This window comes from Heterocephalus glaber, unplaced genomic scaffold, assembly GCF_053883595.1.
Source record: "Heterocephalus glaber isolate CG9 unplaced genomic scaffold, H.glaber_assembly_v1.0 deba00001606, whole genome shotgun sequence".
NCBI lineage: Eukaryota > Metazoa > Chordata > Mammalia > Rodentia > Bathyergidae > Heterocephalus > Heterocephalus glaber.
The window spans coordinates 19049240-19076220 of NW_028258377.1; the positions used below are offsets into that span (position 1 = coordinate 19049240).

Consider the following 26981-nt stretch of genomic DNA (forward strand, 5'->3'; position numbering starts at 1 on the left):
TGCCAGGGCCTGTTGCACACTGTGGCTTATCAAGGCCTTATAAAACTGTCAGGAGTGTATGCAGCTCAGTATGGCAGAGACAAGGCCCTGAGTGCGGTCTGGAGGGGGAAGGCTGTTTTCAGGAGCAGGTAAAAGGACTGTTTCAATCACAGAATACTGGAGCCTGGGTGATTTATAAAGAACAGAGGTTTATTTCAGCATATGGTTCTGGAAGCTGGAAAGTCCAAGATCAGGTGGGCGCATCTGTTGAGGGCCACAAGATGCTTCATCTTGTGGCAGGCAAAATGGAAGGGCAAGCGGATGTGTGAAAGAGAACTGAGATACTAACCCACTCCCCTGAGAAGAGCATTAATGTACTTACATGGGCTCCATCACATGACCCATACACCTCCCAACACTGCTGAACTTTCTCCATTAAGGAATTAAACCCTAACATGACTTTTGGTTGGAACAAACCACATTCAAACCACAACACTCAGCATATATGGAGAAACTTTTTTATAAGTTGGACCCAAAGTGCCAACTTTGGGTTCAAGGTGCTTGTTTTGCACTAAATGTTTGTAATTATTATGAATGAACAAAGAATGACTGAATTAACCAACCAATTGACTACTCCCTTTCTAAACAGATTGCAAAAGAACATTGTGGAGACAAGACAGGAGGGGCTGGGGTCTCGTTTCTGAGGGAATTTGAAGATGTTGTGATTGTTGACTGTCACAACATCAAAAGCCCAGAGAGAAATTGCTGCCTTGAGCTAAACATGAACTAAAATGCTGCCTTTGCATTGCCAGCTATGTGACCCTGGACACTTAAACTCTCTGAGCCTCGGCGACCTCATCTGTAATATAGGAGCAACAATGCTCACTTTGTAGAGAGTAGTGTCTGTCAAGGTATGTTGTACCTACTGGGTGCTGTATAAATGACAGGATGTGTCAAAACCAGTCATTCTAGAACAGTGATTTATAACACTGTAAAGTACAGCTTTATGGCTCAGTAACTGGAAGGAAAGAGAAGTGAACAGGCCTTGAGCTGTGTCTAGACCAGCTCATGGGCTATTATTTGTTTGCAATGTCTTTTCACCTGTGGCTTTTATCTTGCCCATTCAAGAATGGGTGGTTCTTTGGGAATTGTCTCCTTTGGTGGTCAGTATTCTTCAGGCAACTTTTTCCATTAAAAGTTGTCATAGCAACCTGCCCATTCATGGAGCTTGCAACTGGTCCTGGCTCCTCCAAATGCCTAAGGCCTACATTACTGGATAGAAAAAAAGGAGAGCAGCAATGCAAGTGCTTCTATCTGCAGAATCTAAAATGTGAGCATAAGGAAGCAAGGGACCTGGAAGTCAGTGCACACACAAGAACACCATTGGGGATGTTTCTGGAACACAGTAGCAATCCTGAGTCCAAAAATTTCAGATGCCCTGTGCTGCCAGGCAGCCAAAGTGGGAAGTCCTGTGGGGGTTGTTTTGGCCTGGAATCGTTCCATTCATTCATTTATTCATTCAACAACATGAATAGCCCAGACACTACCCTAAATGTTGCTCTGCTATAATGACACAAATGCAGTTTGTATCCTTGTTTAGCTCATAGAATAGTGGGGAATTAAGAAATAAATAATTGAAGTCCAATAGGGCAGGTGCTACTGTGAGGAGTCCCAGACTCATTGTGAGCTGAGAGGGCATCTCAAGAAAAGCTGTCAAGCTTGACAACTGGACAGAGTCATGCAGAGTAAAAAAATAGTGAATGACTACTCCAGGTTGGAGAAATGACAAAGGCCTTAAAATGAGAGAGAATATGATGATATCAATTTAAAACACTATCTGTCTCTGTCAAGGTCTTATATATGAGCAATAGACACTAAGCTTGGCATATCTAAGCAGAAAAGGGGATTGATTAGGTGATGTTCATTTCCTCACCAAATCTTGGTGTTTTTTTTTTGGTACTGGGGATCAAACTCGGGACCTTGGGCTTGCAAGGCAGGCAGCAGAACCACTGAGCTAAACCCCCGGCCCCTCACCAAATCTTTGAATCTCCAATCAATCTGAAAGCCTATGAACCAAGAGTAACTCATGAAAATAGTGTTACAGGACCCCCACCCTGGAAGCTGGCAGTGATGTGGTGACTCACATGGCCAAGGTCACTGAGGCTGAAATCTGGATATTGCCCCTGGGAATTATAAGTGGTGAATCCTTTGCCACCCCTTCACAAAAATGCGTCCTGTGTGGTTCCTGATTTTTGTCAAAACTCTCATGTCTAACCTTGGAGCAGGTGAGTTTGATTATCTGGGTCTAAGTCATTAACGTTCACTGTATCTGCAAGGGAGGATGAGCCAGAGAATTTGGCATTTCCAACATTATGGAGAGAGTGGGCTCTGCCTCATGAAATGCAATAGGTATAGGCAGTGGCAGTAAACTGATAAGGAAAGCATCATCGTGGAAAATCTTGAGTCCACCCAGGTATAAAATGACAGTAACCTTCAAAGGGCTTGCGATTTCATTAAGTGATAGTTATGTCAGTAAATAATACAAGAGCAAAGAAAAAGTGCAGGACAGGAGCAGTGCTGAAGATGGGTAAAGAATAGAATAAGTATGTATCAAGGTTGGCTGGGGATTTAGCTCAGTGGTTCCGCTGCCTGCCTCGCAAGTGCAAGGTCCCAAGTTCGATCCCTGGTACAAAAAAAAAAAAGTATGTATCAAGGTGCCACAGACATCTCGAGATTATGATGTGGAAGGAACTATACTGATACCCTGCATGAGTCATGGTAACCTTAAGACTTCAAGGTCTCTGAGTCAGAGGAACAAGGAGAATGTAGTGTTTATCCAATGATGACAGTCTGGTTGCCTTGATCATCCGTTAGTTTAACTCTTCCAGGAACAATCTCTGTTTCATAGTTGCAATGACCCTTTAGGGCTGCAGTTTCACACCTTACTTACCCCATCCCCCAGCATTCCCTCAGACCTTTTGGACTGCAGCCTAATGCGTATGGCATAGTCCTTGCAAGTCCTGTTAGATTTAAGGGAGGGGTTCAGTTCTCTATGGATGGGGGAAAGCACTGAGAGGGGCTGAGAAGGAAAACATGTAAGACCTCAGTAGAACTGGGGCTCTTTAATGGAGGCTCTTTTTTTTTCTTTTTTTTTTCCCCATTCCCCTGCCCTCCCTTTACCCCCTCCACCCTTCCCTATTTGCAGAGACTTTATTTCCACTTTTTTCCTTTTCTCATATTTTTTCTTTTCCCTTTTTTCCTTTCCCCTACCCCTCCCACTTTCCCTGCTCCTTTAGACTTTTACTTCCTGTTACACAATATCAATTATACATTTTTTCAATTACAATGTCAAGAACTAGGAGACATTACCACAGATTTTACAGACTTTAAAAGGATATAGAAAGCATATTTCAAAAATCTGTTTTGAAATAAATTTGACAACTTCTAAGAAGTACCTTGGAAGACAAATTAATGAAACTAACTCTGGAGGAAATATAAAATTTGAATAGCACCTATTAAAGAAAGTATATTCCTAGCTTGAAAACCTACCTCTATGACAACAGCAGGCTCATATACATTTTAACTGATAAATTATATCAAACAATTAAAGCAGAAAAAAGAAGGAACACTTCTCCCCTCATTTTAGGAATTGTAGTAATCCTAAAACTGGATAAAGATAATAGAAGAAAAAGGTATGAACATAGATAGAAATTTGTTTAACAAAACAAACTATTAGAAGTCAGATCTGGCAGTATTTAGAAAGTGGTTTTGTTATAGGGATGGCAGTGTTGGTTCAGCATTGGAAGATCCACCCCCAAAAGTCATCATTTTAACAGAGGAAAGGAAAAAGTCATATGATCCTGTCACTAGTTGGAGAAAGAGTATTGGACTAAATTCTACAGCTGTTCATGGTAAAAGCTATCAGGAGACCAGAAGTAGAACAGAACCTTCTCAACAGATTAAAGACATGTACTCCATACTTCCAGTGAGAATGCCTTATATGAATGCAGAAGATACAATGCTTTCTCCTTAAGGTGGGGAACAAGGGCAGATATGCTTACTCTTTATCTGTCCATTAAACTTTGAAACCTAGGCCTCACCAAAATAGTCTGGCAATAAAATGACACAATTAGCATAGGATTGGCAAGGTAGAAGCAAAATCTTTATATGTAGATGAAATGATCATCTACAGAGAAAATACTAAGAAATCTCTAGGAGCCCCTAGAACTTGTATTTGAATTCAGCAGGATTAGAAAACATAAGGTATATATAAAAATTCAGGTCTGTGTATACTTGCTATAAGTGAAGAATTGGATATTGAAATTTAAAAGTTATGTAGGAGTACAAAGGACCTAGAAAAGTTAAAAACAAAAACAAAACAAAAACAAAAACAGTGTTGGAAGACGTTTAGTACCTAATTTTAAGGCTTCTTCTAAAGCTACAGTTATCAAGGCAGTGTTGGTGAAAAGAAAGACATATAGATCATTGGAATAAAACAGAGAATCTAGAAATAGAACCACACATATATGGTCCACTGAGTTTTGAAAGATTATTTAACATTAGCATTTTATAGAATATAAACTTAATTCAAGAGCTGAGGAAGAGATAGTGTTTTCAGCAAATGGCACTAGAACACCTGGTATCCATATATAAAAAATTAAACTCAATCTTTTATTTCCATACATGAATATAACTTGAAGGGATCTATGAACCTAAATAAGAAAGCCTAAAAGTATAAACTTTAAGAAGAAATTATAAGGGAAAATGTTTATGAATTCAGGGTAGGCAAGAACTACCTAGTATACAAAAGACATGATGTATAAAAGAAAAAAATTGATAAATGAGATTCCATCAAAATTTAGAACTTTAAATGACATCATTAAAATGAAAAGTAGTCCTTAAACAGACCATATTTACAATGCATATAACCTATGACCAGAATATATGAAGAATTCTTAGAGCTCATTAATAGACAACCCAATTAAAATGTAGACATAAGAAGATGATAAATAGCCAGTATAGCACAAGGAATAGTGTGCAACTCTAGAATCAGAAAAATACTAATCAGTACAATAACAAGATTGAATTATACACTCATTAGGGAGATGAAGTTAAAAGTTTTAAAAGCCTTGTCATGACTTTTTCTTCTTATTGGGTTCTCCCCCTTTGCGTTTAATTTGTCATGCCCAATGGATTCATTCTGCTGGGTTTCCTGGGGTTGTGATCCTTGTTGTCTTTTCCTACGGTATTGTCTACAATTTTCTGGAGTGCCAGTTTGATATTGATGAAGTTCCTGAGGTGCTCTTTATCCTGAAAGTATCTTATTTCTCCATCCATTTTGAAAGATAGTTTTGCAGGGTACATCAATCTGGGTTGGAGGCTGTTTTCCTTTAGGGCTTGAAATACATCACTCCAAGCTCTTCTTGCCTTGAGGGTTTGCATTGAGAAGTCTGCTGTGATTCTGATGGGCTTTCCTTTGTATGTGATTTGTTTCTTTTCTCTCACTGCTTGTAGAATTTTGTTCTTCTGTTGGATTTCTGGAATCCTAACTATTATATGCCTATGTGTAGATTTTTTTTGATTAAGGCTAGCTGGAGTCCTATATGCCTCACTTATCTGTATGTCAAGTTCTTTTTCCCCTCCTTGGGAATTTTTCTGCCATCACTTCTGTGAACAGTTTTTTTATGTCATCTGCACTCTCTCCTCTTTCTTCATTGATTCCAATCAGTCTTATGTTATTCTTCTTTGCATCGTCTAGCAGCTGCTGGATTGATTTCTCATGTTCCCTTACAATTTTAAAGCAATTTTTCTTTTCCTTGTCACTAATTGCAATCTTTTCTTCTATATCTGAAATTCTATCCTCACATTGGTTCATTCTGCTGTGCAGACTTTCAATGGAGTTTTTAATCTCTTGGAAATCTGTTTGTATCTGTTTTATGGATTCCATTTGTTTCCTATGTTGGGGTTCTATTATGTTCCTCAGATCCTCTATTTTTTATCTGTGTCCTCTCTAGATTTATTAATCATATCTTCTACCATGTGCAAAATCTTTGTTGTTATCTGAGTAATTATTTCTGATTTCATTTTTCCCAGATCCTCTTTTGTTGCCAGTTCAGAGAGTCCAGGTGGTTGAGTATCAGATTGTTCCATCTCATTTCCCTTTGGGCTTGCTTTAGGTGATTTGGAAGTCTGTTTTTGAGACTTGTTTACATGTCTTCTCATTTCCACAGGTGGGTGGGGTGCTTCTGTTGCCTGCGCGGCTCACCTTCTCTGCCCTAGGAGCTTGGGATGGCAGCAGGGGAGCTTCCTTCCAGGTGCTCTAATGGAGACTCCTTTAAAGGATGGAGTATCTGGATTCATATTTCTTTGGATAGGATTTCTGTTCCCTAGAAATGGATGCACCAAATCCCTTTGAATTTCCTGTTTGTTAATTAAGTCCATCAAGGAGGATACTTTTTAAAGGGGGAAACTAGGGGTTGAACTCAGGACCTTCTCACTGAGCTACAACCCCAATCTTTGTTTTATTTTTATTTTGAGGCAGAGTTTTGCTAAGTCATGAAACTGCCCAGGCTGGGTTCAAAATTGATACCCTCCTGCCTCAGCTTCCAGAGTACTGGGTTTACAGGCATATACCATCACACCTGGCTTCTGTATCTCTTTTTGACCTAAAATATTTTAGTTTTAACTTTTTTCCTTTTTGATGCAATTTATTTTGTATTTATGTAATTCTGATACTCTTCTGACTTGTTGATTATGGAACATGAATCTTTAAGAAAGTCTAGATTTACTTTCTCAGTGTTTATGGTCAGCAGAATAATGGCCTCTCCAAGATGTCCACATCCTAATTCCCAGAACTTGTGGATATAGAGGCTACATAACATGAAGGAAGAAGGTTGATCAACAGTAGGCTTTACCACAAGGAGATCATACTGGATCACTTGAGTGAATGAATGTAGTCACAAGTCCTGTTAAATGTGAAAGAGGGAACTAGAATAGTGGGACCCAGACAGATCTGAAAATTCTATGCTGACTTTGAAGATGGAGGAAGGGGCAAGAGCTAAGGAATGAAGGTAATGTTCAGAAGCTGGAGAAGACAAAGGAATGAGTTCTTTCTTAGAGTCTCCAGAAGGAACACGGCCCTGCTGACTCCTTGACTTAGCCCAATGAGACCCCTTTTGGATTTCTGACGCTCAGAGCTCTAAGGTAATAGAGCTGTATTGTTTTAAGCCATTAAGTAAGTCATAATTTGTTATAGTAGCCATAGGAAAAGGATGTAATACTTATTTCTAGGGGTTCACTACAGGGCAAAAATAAACCCAAGAAATGGTTCTAGCCTGGCTGAAAGCATAGAAGTCTAAACAGGAAACAACTGCTGTATTTACAGACTTGTCTTGATAAGTGATCCTAGTTCTTATCTTGGGATATTACATTACTAGGATGATATGAAAATTTTGATCTGAATTGAAAGGCATTATTTTCATAGTGTAGAAGCACAATCTTAAAACCATACTGCATTGGGCCAGATGTGGTGGTGCACGCTTGTAATCCCAGCACTCAGGAGACTGAGGCAGGAGGATTGCCACAAGTTCAAAGCTATCCTGGGCTACATAGTGAGTTCAAGGCCAGTCTGAACTTCACAGTGAGACCTGGTCTCAAAAACAAAATAAAAAACCGTACTGCTTTGAATGGGTTCCGAGATTCTACATTACCTGCTCATCATCACAAAATCAAAGCTTTTCCTGAGATTTTTGTCAGACAGGTTTCTGTTTTCCAGTGTCCTGGGATCACACCTACTGTTGTCAGTAACAGACTTGATGAACATCTTATGCCCTCATAAGGTGCTCATGTGATTGACAATGAAACCAAAGCTGAGAGGGAGGAAGACCTCTGCCTACAGTGACAGAACTAGCCAATGATGCCCAGACACATGTAAAGTAGTCCTCCTTTATCTGCAGTTTTGTTTTCCAGTTTCAGTTACCCATAGTCAAACCAACTGAGAGCCAATAATATTAAAAGGAAAATTACAGAAGTGAACAGTTCCTAACTTTTCAATTGCATGCCATCATGAGTAGCATAATGAAATTGCACACCATCTAGTGCCATCCTCCCCACCCATGAAGCATCCCATCATTTGACTGTATGCTAGCTGCGTACTAGTTATCAGATTTCACTTATCAGGTTGATTGTTGTAGGTTAACCTTATGTAGTGGCCTAAAGCTGTGTCACAATGCCTACATCACTCGCTCACTTCCTCTCTTCAGGTAGGCATTGTATCATCAACTCACACATCACAAAGAAGGGTGAGCACAGCAAAACAGGCTATTTTGCAAAAGAGGAAGGGAGGGAAAGAAGAGAGATGGCAAGCACATGTTCACATAACTTTTACTATAGTGTAATGTTATAATTGTTCCATTATTATTGGTTACTGTTAGTTTCTCACTCTATTTAATTTATAAGTTAAAATTTATCGTAGGTATGAACAGGAAAAACTATAGTGTATATACAGGGTTCCTTACTGTCCAAGGCTCTGGGAATCCACCTGGAGTCTTGGAGCCCCCCTCTCCCCAGTACGGGCACTGTACCTCATTCACCTCCAACTTGTCTCCAGGCTCAAGCGCTACACTTGGCACAGAGCAGGTGCTGACTCAATATTTGCTGAGTTGATAGTAAATGAATTAACAATGCCCATCAGTCTAGGGCTTTCCCTGTGGCCTTCATCAAAACAAGGAGAGTGAGGATTCATGTGGGATACAGGTCAGTGCTTCCTACTATGTGGCCCCAACTCGGTTCTCCCTCTATGGAGGATGGCTGGGACAGCTCTTGGGGGTTTTGTTTCTGCTTTCAGGACACTGTATCTGGAGCTACAGCAACACAAAGGTGTAAATCAGAAACACACAGGCACATGTTCAGGCCTGCGCATCTTCTCAGATACATAGTCCTAGGGTTAAGAGAGCCAGGCTCTGAAGAGAAAGCTATTTTTTTTTTCCCTTCAGGAAAAGTAATTCTTGGACCCTTACTTATAGTATTCTTTCAGGATTCAATAAATACTACACCTAACATTTGTGGGGCTTGGGATGAGAATACAAATGGAGGCCATGGTAAGCACAATAACAGGCCCCTAAAGATAGCTACCTCCTGATGCCTGTACCCTGTGAGCGTGTTAGGCTATGAGTCACTGAACAGTTGAGGTCACCAATCCCCTAACTCTGAGAAGGGGAGATTACACTGGACCATCTGTGTGGGCCCAACGTCATCCCCAGGTCCTGAATAGTGGAAGAGGGTAGCAGTAGAGAGAGGATCAGAGAGAAGGCAGCATGAGAAAGAAAGACTCAGCCCCACAAGGGTGGCTTGGAAGATGAGGAAGGGGCCATGAGCCAAGGAATGTGAGGCAAGGGACAGAGTCCCCAGGAGTCTCCAGGAGAAGCTCAGCTCTGACAACACCTTCAATGGCACATATTTTGGGCCTCTGGCCTACAGAACGCTAAGGTAATGAATTTGTGTTTTAAGCCACTAAGTTTCTGATAATTTGTTACAGTGCCAATAGGAAAGGAAGACAGAGGCCCGCTGACCAATTATCTAAATATATTTTATTAATGCATGTTTGCAGTACATAATGTTTACATTTCTATTGGTACAGATACATAACACATCCTCATTCCTTTTTTATCCCCTTTCTCTCTCCTTCCTCTCACCTTCATCTCTTCATCCCCTTCCCTTTTGAGAAAAATGTATCTCCCTACTTCCAATTATCTATCTTTATTTTGTTCTATATTCATGCTTTGGGTTTCTCAAATAAGAGAAATCATATAATACTTAAGCTTGTGTGTCTGATTTATTTCACTTAACATTATAATCTCAAAGTACACCCATTTTCTTACATATGACTTAAGTTTGTCCATCTTTATGGCAGAGTAGCACTCCATGGTGTATAAATACCATATTTTTTTAATCCATTCATCTGTTGGTGGACAAATAATGCTGCTTCCAAGATTTAGCTATTATGAATTGTGCCACTATAAACATGGGTATGCATGTCTCTGTAATAGGATGTCTTTAACTCTTTTGGGGAGATTTCTAGAAGGGGAATAGCTGGGTGAAATGAAATTCCTATTTTCAGTTTTTTGAGGAATCTCTATACTGATTTCTACAGTGATTTTACTAGTCTATATTCCCACTCTCCTAAAACAACTTGCTAAATATAGTATGTTCTACAGTAATCATACCATATCTTCTTAACCACTTGGGTTTGTAGTTTTTCATACTCCTGGGAGTTATTCCACCAGAATGTGGAGGTGCAAAGAAAGCAGGCTGTAGCTCCTCTCATGGATGGACCCCCTTTCTCTTCCTTCTACCTCCCACTCATACCTGGAAATGCTTTCTGCACACAATATGGACAGCCCAACCTGATGTCCCTGTCCATCCACACCTCCGAAGACAGCTGCTTCTCAGGACCACAAACCCATAGAACAGGTCTGTGCAGACCCTAGAAGCAGCTGCAGGCCTATTTGGATCAGAATTCTGGGGCCCCAGGGGTAGAATATGGAAGGAGAATATAGGTTCCAGGTGGGCAAAACCCCCTTTCTCCTTCAATATCTTCCTTCTGTCGGGGCGGTTCACAGGTCTACAGCCCTTTGCAAATGGAAAAACCATAGTGCAGAACAGGAAAGGGACTTGATTAGTCATTTTAGTGCCACTGTTTCCAGAAACAGGATCAGAATACTTACTGGGGCCACTGGGCCGTTGAGGATCTGGCCCTACTGACTTCTCCATTTTCACAAAGGCTCTCATTACATGGCCTCCTTTCAGGTCTCTGAAAGGACTGTGCTTACTTGGCCCCCTGGCATCTTTGCCATGCGTCTCCTCTGCAAGGAACTCCCAGGAAGGGACAGGCTTTTACCAAGGGTTACAAGTTTATAAATAACCAAAGCTGGGAGTGGACTGAAGTGCTTGCTGCCTACCACAGAACACCACCATGCATGCTCACCGGTCACAGTTCCCAATAAAGGCGTGGGGGGGGGATAAAAGGTTTCTCTTGTCTCCTGTGCTTTTTACTCTGCCACCTAAGTCTCTGGCTGGAACAGAAACACAATTGATTGCCTGCCCCTCAGAAGTACAAAGTGCACACACAGATACAAACCCAGGCACGTATACTCACCTGCACCAGAGGCTCACAAACAAGCCAGCCCCAGCCGCTTCCCAGTAGGGGTGCACACATGCTCCAAGATCTCTCTCCCCTCAGGGGCTCTTTGTTCCATGCTCCTCAGAGCTAGTCCTGTTGTCTGAATCACAAAGCCTCACTATCAACATGCTATGTTCTCTCTGCTTCCTACTAGTCACACTTTAGGCAGGTCTTTGTGTAATTAGCCTCAGATGCACAAAATGAGCTTGGGGATCTGGTGTCATCCCTGCCATTGTCCTCAGGCCCTGTAGAGACTGTTGGCCTAGGATGGCACCCCAAGGAACATTTAAGGAAACTGAAGTTTCATCATAGAAAATAAAAGAAGTCACACTGGGTGCACAACTGAGGTTGCAGCCTGAAACTCAGATCCACCCCACAGGCTCATCCTTGGATCTCTGATGAGGAGAAAGGGAGATGGAGGGAGAGAAGCCTGGAGAAGAGGCACCCAGACAGATGATGGACTGCAGTGGAGATTCTGCCCTGGGGCGAGAGGAGACAATGGCCACAGGCCAGCGGCCCAGGCTTCAAGGGGCCAACCTCAGCCCGGAAGCCAGGTGTCCTCAGCTGGAGATGTCTGCCTGATCTTCCTGTCTCCACCACTCTGCCAAGACACCAGATGTTCTTTGGCCAAAATGCCATTCACATTTCTAGGCAGCTACATTCCTGTCCAAAATTCAAGGCACAAAGCCATTACCACATCAGCTGGGGTCCCCAACAAGCTCCTTGCGACAGGGAGAAGATATACTTAGCCTGAAGGTGTGGGAAAAAGAGGCACCTGGAGCTCCCTATTAAAGAACAAAGCCCTCATGGGCTGACTCCTGGGTCCTTATTGTCCTGATGGGGACTTTATCCAGCACAAGTCCTTCAATTTTCTACCACCTTGGAATTTACTGAGAGTATACAACACCATTTCATTCAGTTGTGACAACTCTCCTTGTATCAATTTCTCCATGTTAGAGATGAGTAAGGTATGGCCCAAAGTTCCACTACCAAGCCAAGATAGCAGCATTATTTGAATTCCAAACCCCTATGTTCTTCCTTTATTACCCCCATCAGAAGTGACTGAGCATCTGTCTCCAGTCTGGCTTTTACCCCTATTATCCAAATAAGCTCTTTATATGGTCATAGGTGACCTCCATTGCACCAAAATGTGACAGACCAACTTGGTTCTCTTTGTATTGGCTTCTCAGATGGTGGGACACCACTGGCCACTTCCTCTTTGTTGAAACATACTCCTCATTGGCTTCCATGAAACCATACTTGGGCTGACTTTTCTTCATTTCTCCCACTCCTTGATCCACTCTCTGCTTTTTTCTGGCCTGCTCGTTTGCCAGAAGATGACCTCATGGTCTGTATCATCCTGGGTTCCTAGCTCTCTGACTTCTAGCTGGATCGGTCCACAGAGAGGCTCCAGCAGACTGAGAGTGGCAGGAGAGGGGATCAGGTGCTGCTGCCCAATTCCTTCCTGTGCCCCTGTGGTTCTGGGACAGCACTTGTCCTCTGTAGCTACAGCTCTTCTGGGTGGCTGCAACTCCACCCTCACTGGGCTCCAGCAACACTCTCCACTTTCTTGCTCCTTCAGACCTAGGGAGAGTAGCAACTCCCTTTTATTGCTGGTCCCTGGGTAGGTCACAGCTTGGATGTTTCCCTTAATGTACTGCTCAGACTTCTCTGCAGAGAATCTGTTGTTTAAACTCTTCCCTTAAATCCACTGTGTTACATCACTTTCCTTTTGGGACCCAGAGTGATAAAACACTTTCCAAGTCTTCCTTCCACTTCTCAGGCTGCTCCTGCTTTGTCTTCCTTTAAGCTCACACCCCTTATCTGATTATTAAACATGGAGGGTCCTCAAGGATTGGCTCAGAAGGCTCTTCTCTTGTCCTTCCACACTGTCCCCCCGGGGACTCATCTGCCCTCAGCTTTAATTGCCACCTGCTCCAAGGACTCACCCAGGTGCCCCTCCCATCCAGACTCTTCTGAGCCCCAGCCTGTACAATCCAACTATTTCCTTGCAATTTTCTCTTCCCCTGCCTTGAGGGATCCCAGCTCCACATCGTCCAGTGCCCCTTCTTAGCGAGCCTCACTGGCACTGTGCACGATGGCGAGCCAGCCTGCTCATCCCTGTTTGGTCTCCCCTCCCTGCACCGGTTACGACCTGGAGATCCCCAGACCTACCACGATCTGCACCCAAAGGAGCAGCCTTCAGCCCTTTCCTCTAAGAAAAGGGCCATGCATCTGGCCCTCCGCATCTTCTCCTCTGTTCTGACTCACCTTCGGCTCTCAGCTCAGTGGTCACAGCCTCAAACAGCTTCTCAGCCCTCCCTGATCAGCTCCAACCCATGGAGACCCAAATCCTAGGATCCTGAACACCTCTCATGCCACTTGCTATAGTTCCAGCTTCAGACTTATTTGGATATTTAATAAATACCTGTTTCCCCACATAGAGTGTAATGTCCAGGAGAGAAGGTGCCATCGGCCCATTCTTTTTATACATCTCTGTATTCCTATTCTCCACCCCAGTGTCTGGCACATAGCAGGTGCCTGGGATATGTGGAATGAATGAGCTATTAGAAACTCAAAGGTTCTGGAGTCTTTGGGCCAGGGATTTAGCTCAGTGGTTTTGCCAATTCTGCACAAGCGCAAGGACCTGAGTTTGATCCCCAGTACCAAAAAGAAAAAAAGAAACACAAGGGAGTAAAAGGTCACTCCTACTAGGCCGACCCAGAAGAAACACCCTATACATTGGACTGGGTTTTTAAGGATGTATAGGAGTTTTCCATTTGGGAAACAGGCATCAGGCAAAAGCTCTCACTTGAGGGTGAGTTTGCTCTGGTTAATTTGCTGTGTGGCCTTAGGGAAGTCTGTCACCATCACCTCCCGCCCCCGTCTGTCCATTTTCTAATCTGTTGAGTGACTGAGCCCCTGCTGAACAATCTCTGACTCCCTGTGTTTCTTGCAGGGCCTCATCATTTTCTACTTAGGTATCTGCACCCTTGTCTTAGTTTGCTGAGGCTGGCATCAAAAAGTGCCATATATGTGGCTGTCTTCCGCTCCCCTTGTCTTCATACCCTCCTCCTTGTGTGTCTGTGTCCTGACTTTCTCTTCCTATAAGGACATCAATCATATTTGGTCAACCTTAATCACCTCTTTAAAGACCCTACCTTCAAATATGGTCACCTTCTAAAGCATTAGGACCCAGTGTTAGGACTTTAACACAGAAATTGTAGGAGGGACACACTGATTGCCATTTGTGTAACCCTGGTTCTCTGGTTGTATAAAAGACAGGATGGCTGCTCCTTAGGCTCTGAGACCTCCAAGGTCTTCAGGTCCACCTGCTCTTAGGAGGTACTAGGCTATCACCTAGGGGTGGTGGTACACGTTTGTGATTCCAGGACTCAAGTGGCTGAAGCAGGAGGATTTTGAGTTTGAGACCAGCCTGGGCTACACAGTGAGTTCCAGGCCTGGATTATAGAGTGAGTTTGTCTCAAAACAAAACAAAAGTAAACTAACAAAACAACAATGAAACAGCTAAAAAACAATAGAAGAGATACTAGATGCTTGCCACAGATGTACAAAAAGGGGGGGTGATAACAAGAGCCACACATGCTGTGCATGTCATGACCGCAGGACTGGCAGAAAGTCTGGGGAAGGAGGAGGGCTGCTAGCGGCATCAGGGCCACCAGGTCCATCCCTGCTTTGTCAGTCTGGAAGCATTGAGGGTGAGGTTTCTGCAGGTTAATCAATGGTTCCTCCGCACAGCACTGCTCTGCTCCAGAGGCTGGCTTGGGCTGAGGGAAAAGAGGCCAGACTCCACTCCCGCCTCTGACCCAGCAAGCACCCAGCCTCCTTCTTATTGAGAGGCAGCGGAAGGAAGTGACAGGTGGACAGATGCCAAGCTCTGCCCCTCCCCCTGGCGCTCACCAGGCTGGCTCCTGACAGGGCTCAGTAGGCGCTGCAGCGGCAGGTGGTGAGGGACCTCGCTGGAAGGCAGCCCAGAGCCTTGGCACTCTGCCGAGCTTGCACCCTTGTTCCTCACCTGCGCCTGCCTGCCAGTTGGCTTGCTGAGTTTCATTCTTGCCGCAATTTGTGAAATTAAAATGTCCTTTGTATTTGCATCTGGCAGCATGGGGGCCAAGAGCAGAGGAGGGGAAGTGGAAGCTGACAGCTTCCGATCAGTTCGTGGGCACAGTGGAGACACTAAATGCCACCAGCACCCTGCTACCTGGCCTGACTCCCATAGACCTGGACTGCAGGGCTCTTCCAAGGGAGAGAGACAGTGGATGGGGACAGTTTGGGGGTGCAGAGGTGAGGCCAAGGACCCAGAAAGCACAGGTACAGTGGCAGCTGAGGAGGCCCAGCATTACAGCCACCCTTGCAATGGCCTGCTGCTTGCTTCAAGGCTGCTGTCCTCTGCCCTCTGTCATCCTCAGGGAGTAGGATGGGGATCAGCTATAGGGCAGATCCCTCGGCAACATGCCCCTCTGTTCTACATGGGGTATCCAGAGGCACATTGCCTAGTGGTTTTCTGTTCCTAACACAATACCATGATAAAATGATAAAATCATAAAAAAGCTGACTTTGCATCAGCGTTCTGGTCCAATGTAGAGGGGCTCTATCTGGTGACCGCCTTCTTGAGAGGCAGTGTAGGGCTTCCCACGGTGAGAGGCAGGGGCCACTCAAGAGGCCCGGCAGACCGGCTATTACAAGATACCCACTCCTGAGGTGACTCATGAACCCACCATTCATTAATCACGTGAAAGGACGAACCCACTTATGAAGGTCAAGACCTGCTCCCCTCTTAAAGGTCCTATCTCATCATATCTTGTCTTCAAAGTGAGTTTCAGAGGGTACAAACCATATTCAAGCCATGGCACAGACTCTGAGATGAGAAGTTGTGCACAAGTGAGGTGGTCTAAGGAGGTCCTAGGCTACCAGGGGTGGTGGTACACAGCTGTAATCCCAGGACTCAAGAGGCTGAGGCAGGAGGATTTTGAGTTTGAGGCCAGTCTGGGTTACAGAGTGAGATTCTGTCTCAAAACAAAACTAAACTACAAAACAGTGAAACAAATAACAAAACAACAGAAAAGAGATACTAGACTGTCTGCCCCAGATGGAGACAAAAAGAAAAAAAAAGAGAAAGAGCCCACGCATGTGCTGTTCAGGACAAAGTGGAAACCAGATAGGAAGTGGAGAAAGAAGAACCAGAAGAGAAGAGTGAGAAGCCCAGCAAGCCTGTGGCCTCAGGAGGGTTGATGACACCCCCATGTGGGCACCTCAGGCAGGGGAGCAAGGCTTTTTCCCTCCGGGAGAGAGGGTACCCATGCACTCCTGTCTCCTGTCCCTGGCCAAGCCTTAGGACAGATCCTGAAGGCTGTGACAGTCAGGAATCTGGTGGGAAAAAACCTACCACCCTAGGATAAGGATTATTTCAAAATGAGAACATCTGAATTACTGTAGACAGGAAAGAAATCTCACCTGAAGTTTTCACACCTGTGGAAAGTAGCGATCCCAGGAACTGGCTGTAGCTGTGTGGTCTGCAGGGTTCGGGTGCTGTGTAAGAAGCTGTGGGACCTGTGGGTGCTGGTTGGGCCCTGGAGGTGCTGCCCTTAAAAGAAACTAAGGGACCTCTTGAGGGACCCTGAGTTAGTTCTCCAAAGAAGGTGGTTATAAAAAGAGGACAACAGCCCCTCATCTTTCTGGCTTCCTGACTTGTCATTCGGTCTCTGTCTCTTCTTCTTGAATGGTCTCCTGCCAGGATGCCATCCATCATGCTGCGACACAGGCCCTGACCAGAGACAGCCTCAAGTCAGACTTTCTGCCTCCAGAACCAGGAGCTAGCTGGGTGTGGTACTCCACACCTACAATCCCAGCAGCCTGGGAGGCTGAGGCAGGAGGATCCCAAGTTGCAGCCCAGCCTGGACAACTGAACCACTTATGGACGTCTTGTCTCTAAGTGAAAAATTAAAAAGGGCCAGGGATGCAGGAGAATCACTGCGAGTTCGATCCCAGCCTGGACTACATAGTGAATTCAATCCCAGCCTGAACCACATAGCAAGACCCTGACTCTGTAAATAAATAAATAGGGCCAGGGATGTAGCTTAATAATATGAATACCTTGGGCTCAATCCCCAGTACCGCAAACAAACAAACAACTGTGAGCAAAACAAACCTCTTTTCTTCATAAAATATCCAGCCTTGAGTACTTTGGTATAGTAATGACAAAAGTAGACTAATATAGCCAGTATAAACCCCTCTACACAGGGAGTCTCCAGCCGTAAGGAGTGGCCTTTAATAAAGTCACATTCCAAGAAAATCTGGTATCAGAGCCTCATCACAGCCTTTGTAGTTTTCTACTGAAGCCTCACCCCCACCTCCTTTTCATTTCATTGGCGCATAAGCCCTTATCCCTAGCTGTTTAGCCCCGTGTGCAAGTGAATAAGGCTTACTTTTTCTCCTGTTAATCTACTTATTGTCAGTTACATCACAGCCCCCCATCCTATCACTAGAACCTAAATTGAGAAGAAAACATTTTCTCCCTACAGAATGTTGGAGGTGAAGTCACACAGAAGCCAGAGGAACAGTGTTCAAACTGCTGAAAGTGATCCAAAAAGCCTAGTGCAGTATGGACAGAGCCCTCCGTGTCCGCGGACACACAGCAGTACAATGCAGACACAATAGATGCTGCGACGCACGGCTAAGTGCAGAGCGCTAATAGGAGCAGGCAGAAGAGGGCCCTGAGGCAGTCCTTTGATGGAGACAGGTGTCAGGGCAAGCATCCTGAAGGGAGAAACCGAGACTTCAGATGCAGGGAGTGTTCCAAACCAAGCGAGCAGGCTTTGCAAGGCTTGGGGTGCGAGAGAGTATGGATGGCTTTAGGACTTCAGGCAACAACCTTTAGGAGAGAGGAGACTTCAGAAAGGTGTAGCGAGACCACTGTGAGTGGCCAGATCACTCAGGGGGGTGGGCAGCAGGTAGAGTTTGGGCTTCACTCTGGGGCTAAGGGAAGCCTTGTAAAGTTTTCAGGGGCAGTGTTTTTAGGGAGACCCCTAGGAACCAGATGAGAAACTGGTTTCAGAGATGAAATGTTAACAGGGACTAGGGAGGAGGCCAGTGCCCCATCCAGGCCAACTCTTCAGCCTGGATTGAGAAATCCTGTTCCCTCTCCTGAGCACCCCGCTGTCTTCCACCCCATCTAAGAGTGCAGTTCTGGCTGAGGAAGGGGAGGGTGAGAGAAGGCAGGCACAGAGGAGGGGCCACCTTCCCACCACAGACCTTGGCCAGAGGCTGCTCAGGACAAGGGCCAGAGACCGGCTTTGACAGTGAAGGTGCACTCGGCCTGGTCAGTCCGACTCCTCTCTGAGTTTGCTAAGGGCAGACGCTTGTCCTGGTCAAGCTTTCAAGCCCTTGCTCTCAGCTCAAATCTTGGCTGTGCTTCCTTGGGCAGATGAAATCATCACTCTGTGCAGTCTCTGATCCCTCAGACAGGGCTAAGCGCCAGCTCATAGGTCTGCTCTGAGGATACCCAGGGCGAATGCACACCCAGGGCCGTGAGGGGCTGGTGCCTGGAAAGCACGTACTCATGGATGTGATAAGGCTCAGGGCACACGACTCCAAAATATGCCACCTTGACATTTGCGAAAACTGCAGAAGGAAGAAGGTCACTCCCTGACCTTCTCCTGGGAAGTGGCCATAAAAGAATTCTCTGATCTTCTTCTGAGGTAGGTCATGAGACCCTCATTCAAGAAGTGCCTTTCCTATACCCACAGGACAGGAAAAGCCTTATCACCTACAACAAAGGGACAAAGAGTCTTAACACACAGACCTTGCTGAATTCTACTCAGCTTATTACCACTAGATCACTCCTCCTTTGTTCAATTTTGTTTTTTCTGCAGCTGTCCATGTCTTCACCAACTTTAGCATAAAAAAATACAGCTTCCCTGTTTCTATGGGTCTTTGTTTCTAAAGGCTCCAGTGTCAAATAAATCATACATTAAATAAATGTGACCAGGCATGGTGGCATATGTCTATAAACCCAGCACTCTGAGAGGCTAAGGCAGGAAGATCTCAATTTCAAGATGAATCTAGGCAACTTGGCAAAATCCTATCTCAAAAATAAATAAATAAATAAATAAATAAATAAATAAGGATGTGGGAATGTAGCTCATTATGAAGGCCCTGAGTTCAATCTCCAGTACCTAAACAAATAAATAAGAGGCTTTTTTTCTTTTCTTAATTTGTCTTTTGTTATATATAGGTGCCTCAGCCATGAACGTAGTGATGAAGAAAGAAATCTTTTCTACCACATGCATTTTTAAATAGACAGCCTGGTAGTATGTTGTGTCTTGGAAACGAAGGTCCAGAGAGGGTTTGTAAATTCTCACAAGCTGCCCAGCAGTGGCTATTGTTCTTGGTCTGATTCCCTAATCAAGAAGCTTGAACTGAAACATTGCAGTAAATCAAAGAAAACACGCATGCTCAAAAACACATGCGCAAACGCGCAGAAAGGGCACTGAGACAAGCCACACAGGAGAACCTGCGGAAATGTTAATCTGCTGGCCCCGCCTTGGACTTGCTGAGGGCGAAGCTAGGCTTGGGAGTCTCCTGGGGCTTCCTGTACTGACTCCACATTGAGAACCACCGTGCAGGACAGGTGGACCTCTCCGCAGTTCTGGCCTCAGGCCTAGTGGCTGCTCCTTGTGACCCAGCAGGAGACCTGCCAACCTCTGACGTTGCCATGAGACCGTTCTGTTCCTCGGGCAGAGGAAGAATTGATCCTGTGGGGAGCAACCTCCTGACTGCCTAATATTGTGAGCATGCTTTACCTGGATCCCCCATTCTCTGCTCCAAATTAATAGCCTTGAATGGCCGGATATTTGCATAATGGCTCTCCTGTCCCTTTCACTTGCCTTAATTAATTGTTTTAGAATACTGTTTTCTCATCTCTTCTCCTATAGCAGCTTTCTTTAACTCTGTGGGCCTCAGAATCTGCTTGGGGAAGGCGAGTTGAAAATGCAAGCCCATCCCCACTCCTTCCTGGCTCCAGAGCTCTGTAGCATGGTGTGAAGCTAGGTTTGTACTTTGCATAGTATCTGGAAAAGCCAGGGCAGGGCGGTGCAGAGTGGTGGGCGAATATGGGTGCAGGACTGAGACTGAGGCGGCAACCCCGCAGCAGGTCACAGGCACTGGGGGGGGGGGGGGGACTCCGGCTCAGGGTGCCGAGGGCCACCTGAAGGTGGAAACAGGAAGTAGGAAAGGGAGAGCGATTCTGGGTACTGATCCTTGAAGTTGATCTCTGCAGGACATAACCTGAAGACTGGCAAGGAGCATTGTTTCCTAAGCACCGTGCTGGGCTCTGTGCACATGGTTCCACATTTAATTCTCCTATAACCCCTCATGGTAGGATGAGGATTTCACAGAGGTTAGTTCAGTGACTTGCTCATGTCTTAGTCACTTTTCTCATCCCTGGGACAAAATACCAAGACACACCACAACTAAGGGAAGAGAGTTAAGTTTGGTTCATAGATTGTAGAGGTTTCAGTCCACAGCTGCTCCAAGGCAGGACAGCATGGCAGAGGGCCAAGACAGAGAAGCTGCTCACGGCATGGTGGACAGGAAGCAGGGAGAATCATGGGAGGAACTGGAAAGGAGCTATAACCTTCCGGGTCACTCCCCGCAGTGACACATCTGTTCCAGCCAGATCCCACCTCCTAACAGCAAGTCAGCTGGACTGCTCCTATAATTTAGTCACCTTCCAAAGGCCTATGACTGGCTGAGGCTTTAGGGGGATGTACCATAACACCATAAACACATAACTAGTCAGGATTAAGCACAGTGCTGTCCTTTACCAGAGAGCCCCTGCCTTCCACAGCCTCTCACTCCCTCCTGGTGGGATGGAATATCAGAGGGGCAGAGCTCAGTTCCTGGCCTCCACTGAGAGCTTGCAAAAAAAGGAAAACCTTCCAGCCCATTGGCATTAAGAAAGCAGAAACAGTGAAGGTGAGTTGTATGCACCTACAGGTCTGAGACCCTCTGTTTTGGAAGAACAGCTTTAAGATTTCACTCTGGACCCAGGAATTTAGCTTAGTAGTTCCGCCGCCTGCCTCGCAAGCACAAGGTCCCGAGTTCGATCCCCGATACAAAAAAAAAAGATTCCACTGTGGTTTGCAATGAAATTTTGAAACAGGTTGAGTGCAAGAAGACTTCAGAGTCGGGGGACTGGGACAAGGCAGGATACTTCCTGCCTGTGGTTACTCCAGGCGTTTCCAGCCTGCAGGGAAGAGCAAAGATACGCCGAACCCAAGAGGCTAGACTTAGTAGTAAAATTGCAGAGAAAACTGGACTGGTGAGAGGGAGCTGGCCAGCCTATGGCCTGTGCCGCCCTCTGCTGGTCAGCAGCGATACTGGCTTCCGCTAGGCAAGGCCGCCTCCCAATGCTGAAAGGGTCTTAGGCAAGAGCACCAAGGGTATCTGAGTCTGGCCTCCTCTGCCCAACCCACACAGACCCAGATCAATAGTATCCAAGGCTGTGGGTTGCTAGCTGGCTGACATGTGGGCACTCCCTTCCATCCTCTTCGTGGAGGAGGTTTCATAGTCATTTTTCAATCCTGATCAACCCAGGTCCCTGGCTGCGGCTCCTCCTATCTGCAGGGACAGCAGCTTTCTGCCCAAGCTCCTGGAAGACAGTATGCATGTCCTGCCTGAACTAGAAGACTTGGGCCTTTTAACATTTCCTATTCTTCCCAGGCCTGGTGGAGCACTACTGGTCCCAACTACTTGGGAGGCTGAAGTAGGAGGATTGCTTGAGTCCAGGAGTTCTGGGCTGCAGTGTGCTATGCTGACTGGGTGTCCACACTAAGTTTGGCATCAGTATGGTGACTTCCTGGGAGGAGGGGATCATCAGGTTGCCTAAGGAGGGGTGAACTGGCCCAGGTCTGAAATGGAGCGGGTCAAAATTCCCTACCCTGGACTCCTGAGGAGGGACATGATAGTCCCTGATCCTGGAGCCACCTGACTTAGAGGTTGGAAAGTAATACTGCACTGTCACTCCAGGCCCTGGGACGATATTAACTGAACACTATGTTCTAAGCAGCTTTGTGTGTCTGTGTGTGTGTACAAAAACTTTTTAGGAATATACTGTTGGGACTCAAAGTGTGGTGCTTTGACATACTGAGCTAGAGAAACATCTTAGAATCAAGGTCTCTGACCTCTCCTGCCCGCTTCTCTTCTATCTCTCGATCCTCTTTCTCTCTGAAGGCAGGGGGAATGACTTTTTTTTTTTTATCTGACTGAGAAAACAGCTTTCAAAAGAAATGTCCTAAACCTTCTCCCTAGGAATCCCATTAAACAGCTAGGAAAGATTAACTACTGTAGAAGAGAACTCAAAGTTGTCACCCACATCAAGACCGACAGACAGACATTTCATCTATTCTTGTAAGAGCAGCTCTGAATGATCACTTGTGAGACTATCTGCATAAAGACCACATCTGTTCACAGTGCAGTTCCAACTCTCATCTTCCCCAGCTTGTCCACAAACTGGTCCATCTCCCAGCACATTTAACTTCGAAAGACAATCATTTACAAGCCTCTGTCTTGTCTCAAGTCCACTCATTCCTTCATTCCCCTCTCCCTTATGAAAAAGGATATATATAATATAGGCATCTGAACTTTAGTGGACTACTGGGTACGCCCCTGTGTGCACAGTGCATAAATTTGTGTGCCCTTTTCTCCTGCTAGTCTGTAGTCTATTGTGAGCTCATTTCAGCAAAACTTTAGATGTTCTACAGTACTAATACTATCCCCTGCATTAGGGGATAAAATCTGAAGCTCAAAGAAGTTCCGTAAGTAGTTTGAGAGTCCGCAGACTGTAAGGAGGATGTGAACCAATTCAGTTTTCCTTGATCCTTGCTCTTGACTGTGGAGCCACTCTGCTGAAGACAGGCACAGTCTACAGAGCTCCCTTCATGGCCAGACCAGAACAACCACAGCCCATCATGAGCCAGGGACCTGAGAGCTGAGTGGTGCAGGAAGCATCCCTGGATAGGGATGCAGAGTCAGGGGGAAAGAGAATGGTCTCGGTAGCCAGATGAGCCTGGGAGAAGATTCTCCTCCTGCCCCTGGTGAGCTGTGAGACCCTAGGAAAATTGGTGCCTTGCTGAGCCTCAATTTTCTCATCTGTAAAATATTAGCGACATTTTACTCTCTCTGAGGGTTTTGGCAAGTGTAAAATGGAACACGGCAGAGCTTTTAGCATAGTATATCACATATATTAAGCAGGTTTTCTTCCTTTCTTGTATTTTTTTGAATGTGGTGCTGGGGATTGAACTCAGGGCCTGGTGTACGCTAAGCAAGTGTAGTACCACTAAGCCACACCCACAGCCCGTCCTTCTTTTGCAATTACACCTACTTATTAGAGGCTATCTCAGTGAGTATATGAGTTTTTGGACTTTTTTTTTTGCTCCATCTTATAGTTTGCCCATGAGTCTTTTAAAGACACTGGTATCCAGGTCCTAACTGAATTAGACTGGCTGGCAAAGTACCAGGCCACAAAACTGTCTTTTTTGACTCCCCAAGTGGTTCAAGTTGTGCACTGGGATTAAACAACTGAGTTTATTTCCTTCCTGCCTGCTCCTCTCCTATTTAACACATATTTATCATTCAGCTTTCAGCTCAAATGTCACTTCTTTAAAGAAATGTTCCCTGCCCACTTAAGCCAGGCCCATTTTCATTGTTAATTTGCACCTTTATAAATTCCTACTCCTTTTCTTCAGAGATAATTTATCTAACTTCTATTTTGTGTGGCTATTTCAATAATGTCTGTCTCTCTCACTGAGAAGGGTTTCCCATCGGCGCAAAGGGGAGACTAATTCCTACCTCACAGGGCTGTTATTAGGTTGTAGTAGCAAAATGCAGTTAAGGAGCCTGGTGCAGGGTGGTCCCTGTGAATGTGACCCACTGTATGTTGTCCTAGGAGTTGCTCGGGTCTGGCTTTAGCTCCTGTGGATTTAGGCAACAAAGTGGTTCTCAGGTCTCCTGAATGTCCCGGATTGTCTGGGCTCACATCACAGCCCCCCAAAGCCAAATAACTGAGCTCTCCAGTGCCAGTTCTGAACTAACATTATTTAGTGAGCCCAGCTGGTTTTCTTTTTTATAAACAAATGATTCTCTCAACAAATATTTATTAATTATGAGATTGGTCCAGGGATTACTCCAAATTCTTCATATACATTATGTCATTTAAGCAACTTTGCTGTTTAAATAAAACGTGTCCTTCTGTTTTTAGGTAAAACCTAAAATAATGTCCACTGGCACAGAAGTTTTTATACATGAATATGGGAATGATTGGTGGGTAGGTTCCTTTGGCTTGGCTAGGAGCTTTACCAAAAGACCCTGTTTTTCATTCCAACTAATTATTTCCACAGAAGTCCCAAACTGCCACACTGCCCTATTTGTATACAGAAACCAACATCTTTATATGAAAACTTTGGCTTTTAAAAGTGGCTCAATATGGAGAAGAAAAAGAAAGACAAAATGCTGTCGATACCAAACACAGCTCAACAGTGAGGTGGAGACTGCCCTGGAGCAACCTCCCAGGCAGGAGCCTTCCAGGGCAGAGAGCGAAGCATCCACTCTGGAGAGCAGCCGTGGACCTGGACGTAGGGCAGAGGCAAAAGCAAGCGTGGGGAGAAAGGCTGAGCTTGGGGGCCTGCAGGGCAGGTGGCACAGCCTTAGGGTAATACCTGGCTCCTCCATGTCGGGTCCCCGGAGCCCAGTTCAGCAGATACAAGTAACAGAGGCCTCACATCACAGAGCCCTGGCTTGCACTTGTCTGTTACAGAGAACTGGCTTCTAGACCTGCTTCCCATCAGGCAGAGTTATGAAGCCCTTCCAAGGAGCCCGTGGTGGATTCCTGGAACTTTCAGTGGACATCTCAGCTGTGAGCAGGAAGCCTTGGGAGAGAGCCCTGCCCTCACTCTCTCAGCACTGTCTCGTTTCAAATCCCCTGGGTTCCTGCATGACACTAGAGCAGAGCAGAAGGACACCGTGTGGGAGGACATTCCTTACCTGCCCAGAGTTGAGCTTCGGTTCTGAGAAAACAAATGGACATTTCTACCACCCCAGGCCTGGGGAGTAGGATTTGGGCACGCTCCTCACTCATGTTTCAGGTGGTTGTGTCATACACACGCACAAATGTGCTTTCTCTTGGTGTCCTGCAGGTGGTGGCAGCAAGTCTTGTTGGTTTCTGTCGAGCTTGGAAGTTTTAACACTTGCTTCGATTCAGAACCCAACTGCCTGTAAAAGGAGGCCACTTTCTTCAAGTCCTCTAATCGGAACCCATTTCTCTGACTCCAAGGCGAGTGGCCTGAAGGGCCCAGGTTTGCTAACAAAGTGCTGGCAAGGTGAGGCCTGAGTCTGTGCTGTGGGAAGAGGGACTTGGAGGGGCCGGGGCCCTTCACCTACTCTCCCATCAGCGGGACAGTGTCCTGCCTGGATGTGCTCCAGCCATGTGAGGAAGACACAGACACAGAGCGAGCATATTCTGGGATTCTGGAGACAGGCTGGCCCCTTCCTTTGGGATCATGAAAAGGCCAGTTAAAGGCAGGGCTGAGATGCAGTAATAACAAGACAGCAGCCAGGACAAAAAGAATAGTTTAGCAGGTCACCTCCCTGAACCACGATCTGCATGACATTATCTCACATAACCTCCATGGCCACTCTTTTCCAGCTCTGGCTTCACTGGTACCTGATGGGGGCTTCGTTTCCTAAATGAGCAAGCACTGAGAAGGTGTTCACTAGGGGTACAGGGCTAAAAGGTATACTGGCCTTATAGGACTTTCCAATCTTTGGGTAACAGTGAACACTTAGGGAAAGTCACCATGCATTGTTAAACACTGGGTAAGCCATATACGGTGTGATAGAAGTCAAGGAAGTAGCAATGGAACCTCCTTCAACTGGAATAGTTGTAGCACAAGGACACATGAGGTGAGCTTTGAAGAGAGGGTAGGAGTTTTCCAGTCGGAGAAGATGGAAGAGAATGCTGAGCAAACAGAACAACTCAAACAAAAGCATAGAGGTGTCAGGGGAACAAAAGGACTTCTTACACTTTACCTAGGACACAGGAATATCTGTGTTAGAGGGAGAAGATTAAGATTGAACTTAGACAGTCTTCAGTATCATGCCACGAAGCTTGAACTTCACTATAGAAATTTTGGGAGCTCACTGAAGGACTTTAGCCATGACAGGGACCAGTCTAGCCTTGTATTTTAAATGTGCCCTTGGTGGCTGGTGTGGAGAATGGCATCTGAAGAATGCTGCATGAGGCAGGATCAGGAGGAGGCCCAGACATGACCAGGAATCACTTGGGCCCCAGGGAAGGAATCCCTGACTCCATAGGCTCTTACTTGATAGGGAAGTGGTGTGCCTAGAAGGAGCAAGCTCTCCACCAGGGAAGGGGTACAAGCAGAGTGCAGTCTGCCTTCACTTCCTTCTACTAAGCTCCCCCAGAAGACTTGGCCAACCCTAGTCTTCCCTGCCACTCCACAGCTAGGCAAGGACACAAAATCAAAGACTAATGACACAGGCACCAAGAAGAGCAAGGAGATGGTGCCTCCTTATGAATGGTGGGAGTTGGGGGAGACACACATTTTCCTCCTGGTGGGCATGTGGGACTGGGACTGATGCATGGAGCTGACAGAGCCATTCTGTGACTGCTTTGGGACAACACATAAGATCACAGAGCACAGACCCGATGAAGCTGCTGAATTAACGACCCAGAAATTCTGTACACTCAGACCTCTTGCTACATGAGATGATACATGGCTCAAGC

General features: G+C 45.6%; 1 protein-coding gene and 1 non-coding gene across 3 annotated transcripts in view; one reads left to right on the top strand and one right to left on the bottom strand.

Annotated features, from left to right (window-relative positions):
• Positions 1 to 26981, bottom strand: part of Kcnip1 (potassium voltage-gated channel interacting protein 1) — a 369324-nt gene that overhangs the window by 257887 nt on the left and 84456 nt on the right. The gene's annotated exons all lie outside the window — the stretch shown is intronic.
• Positions 21902 to 22193, top strand: LOC147822955 (signal recognition particle RNA). The gene has a single exon (XR_015444924.1).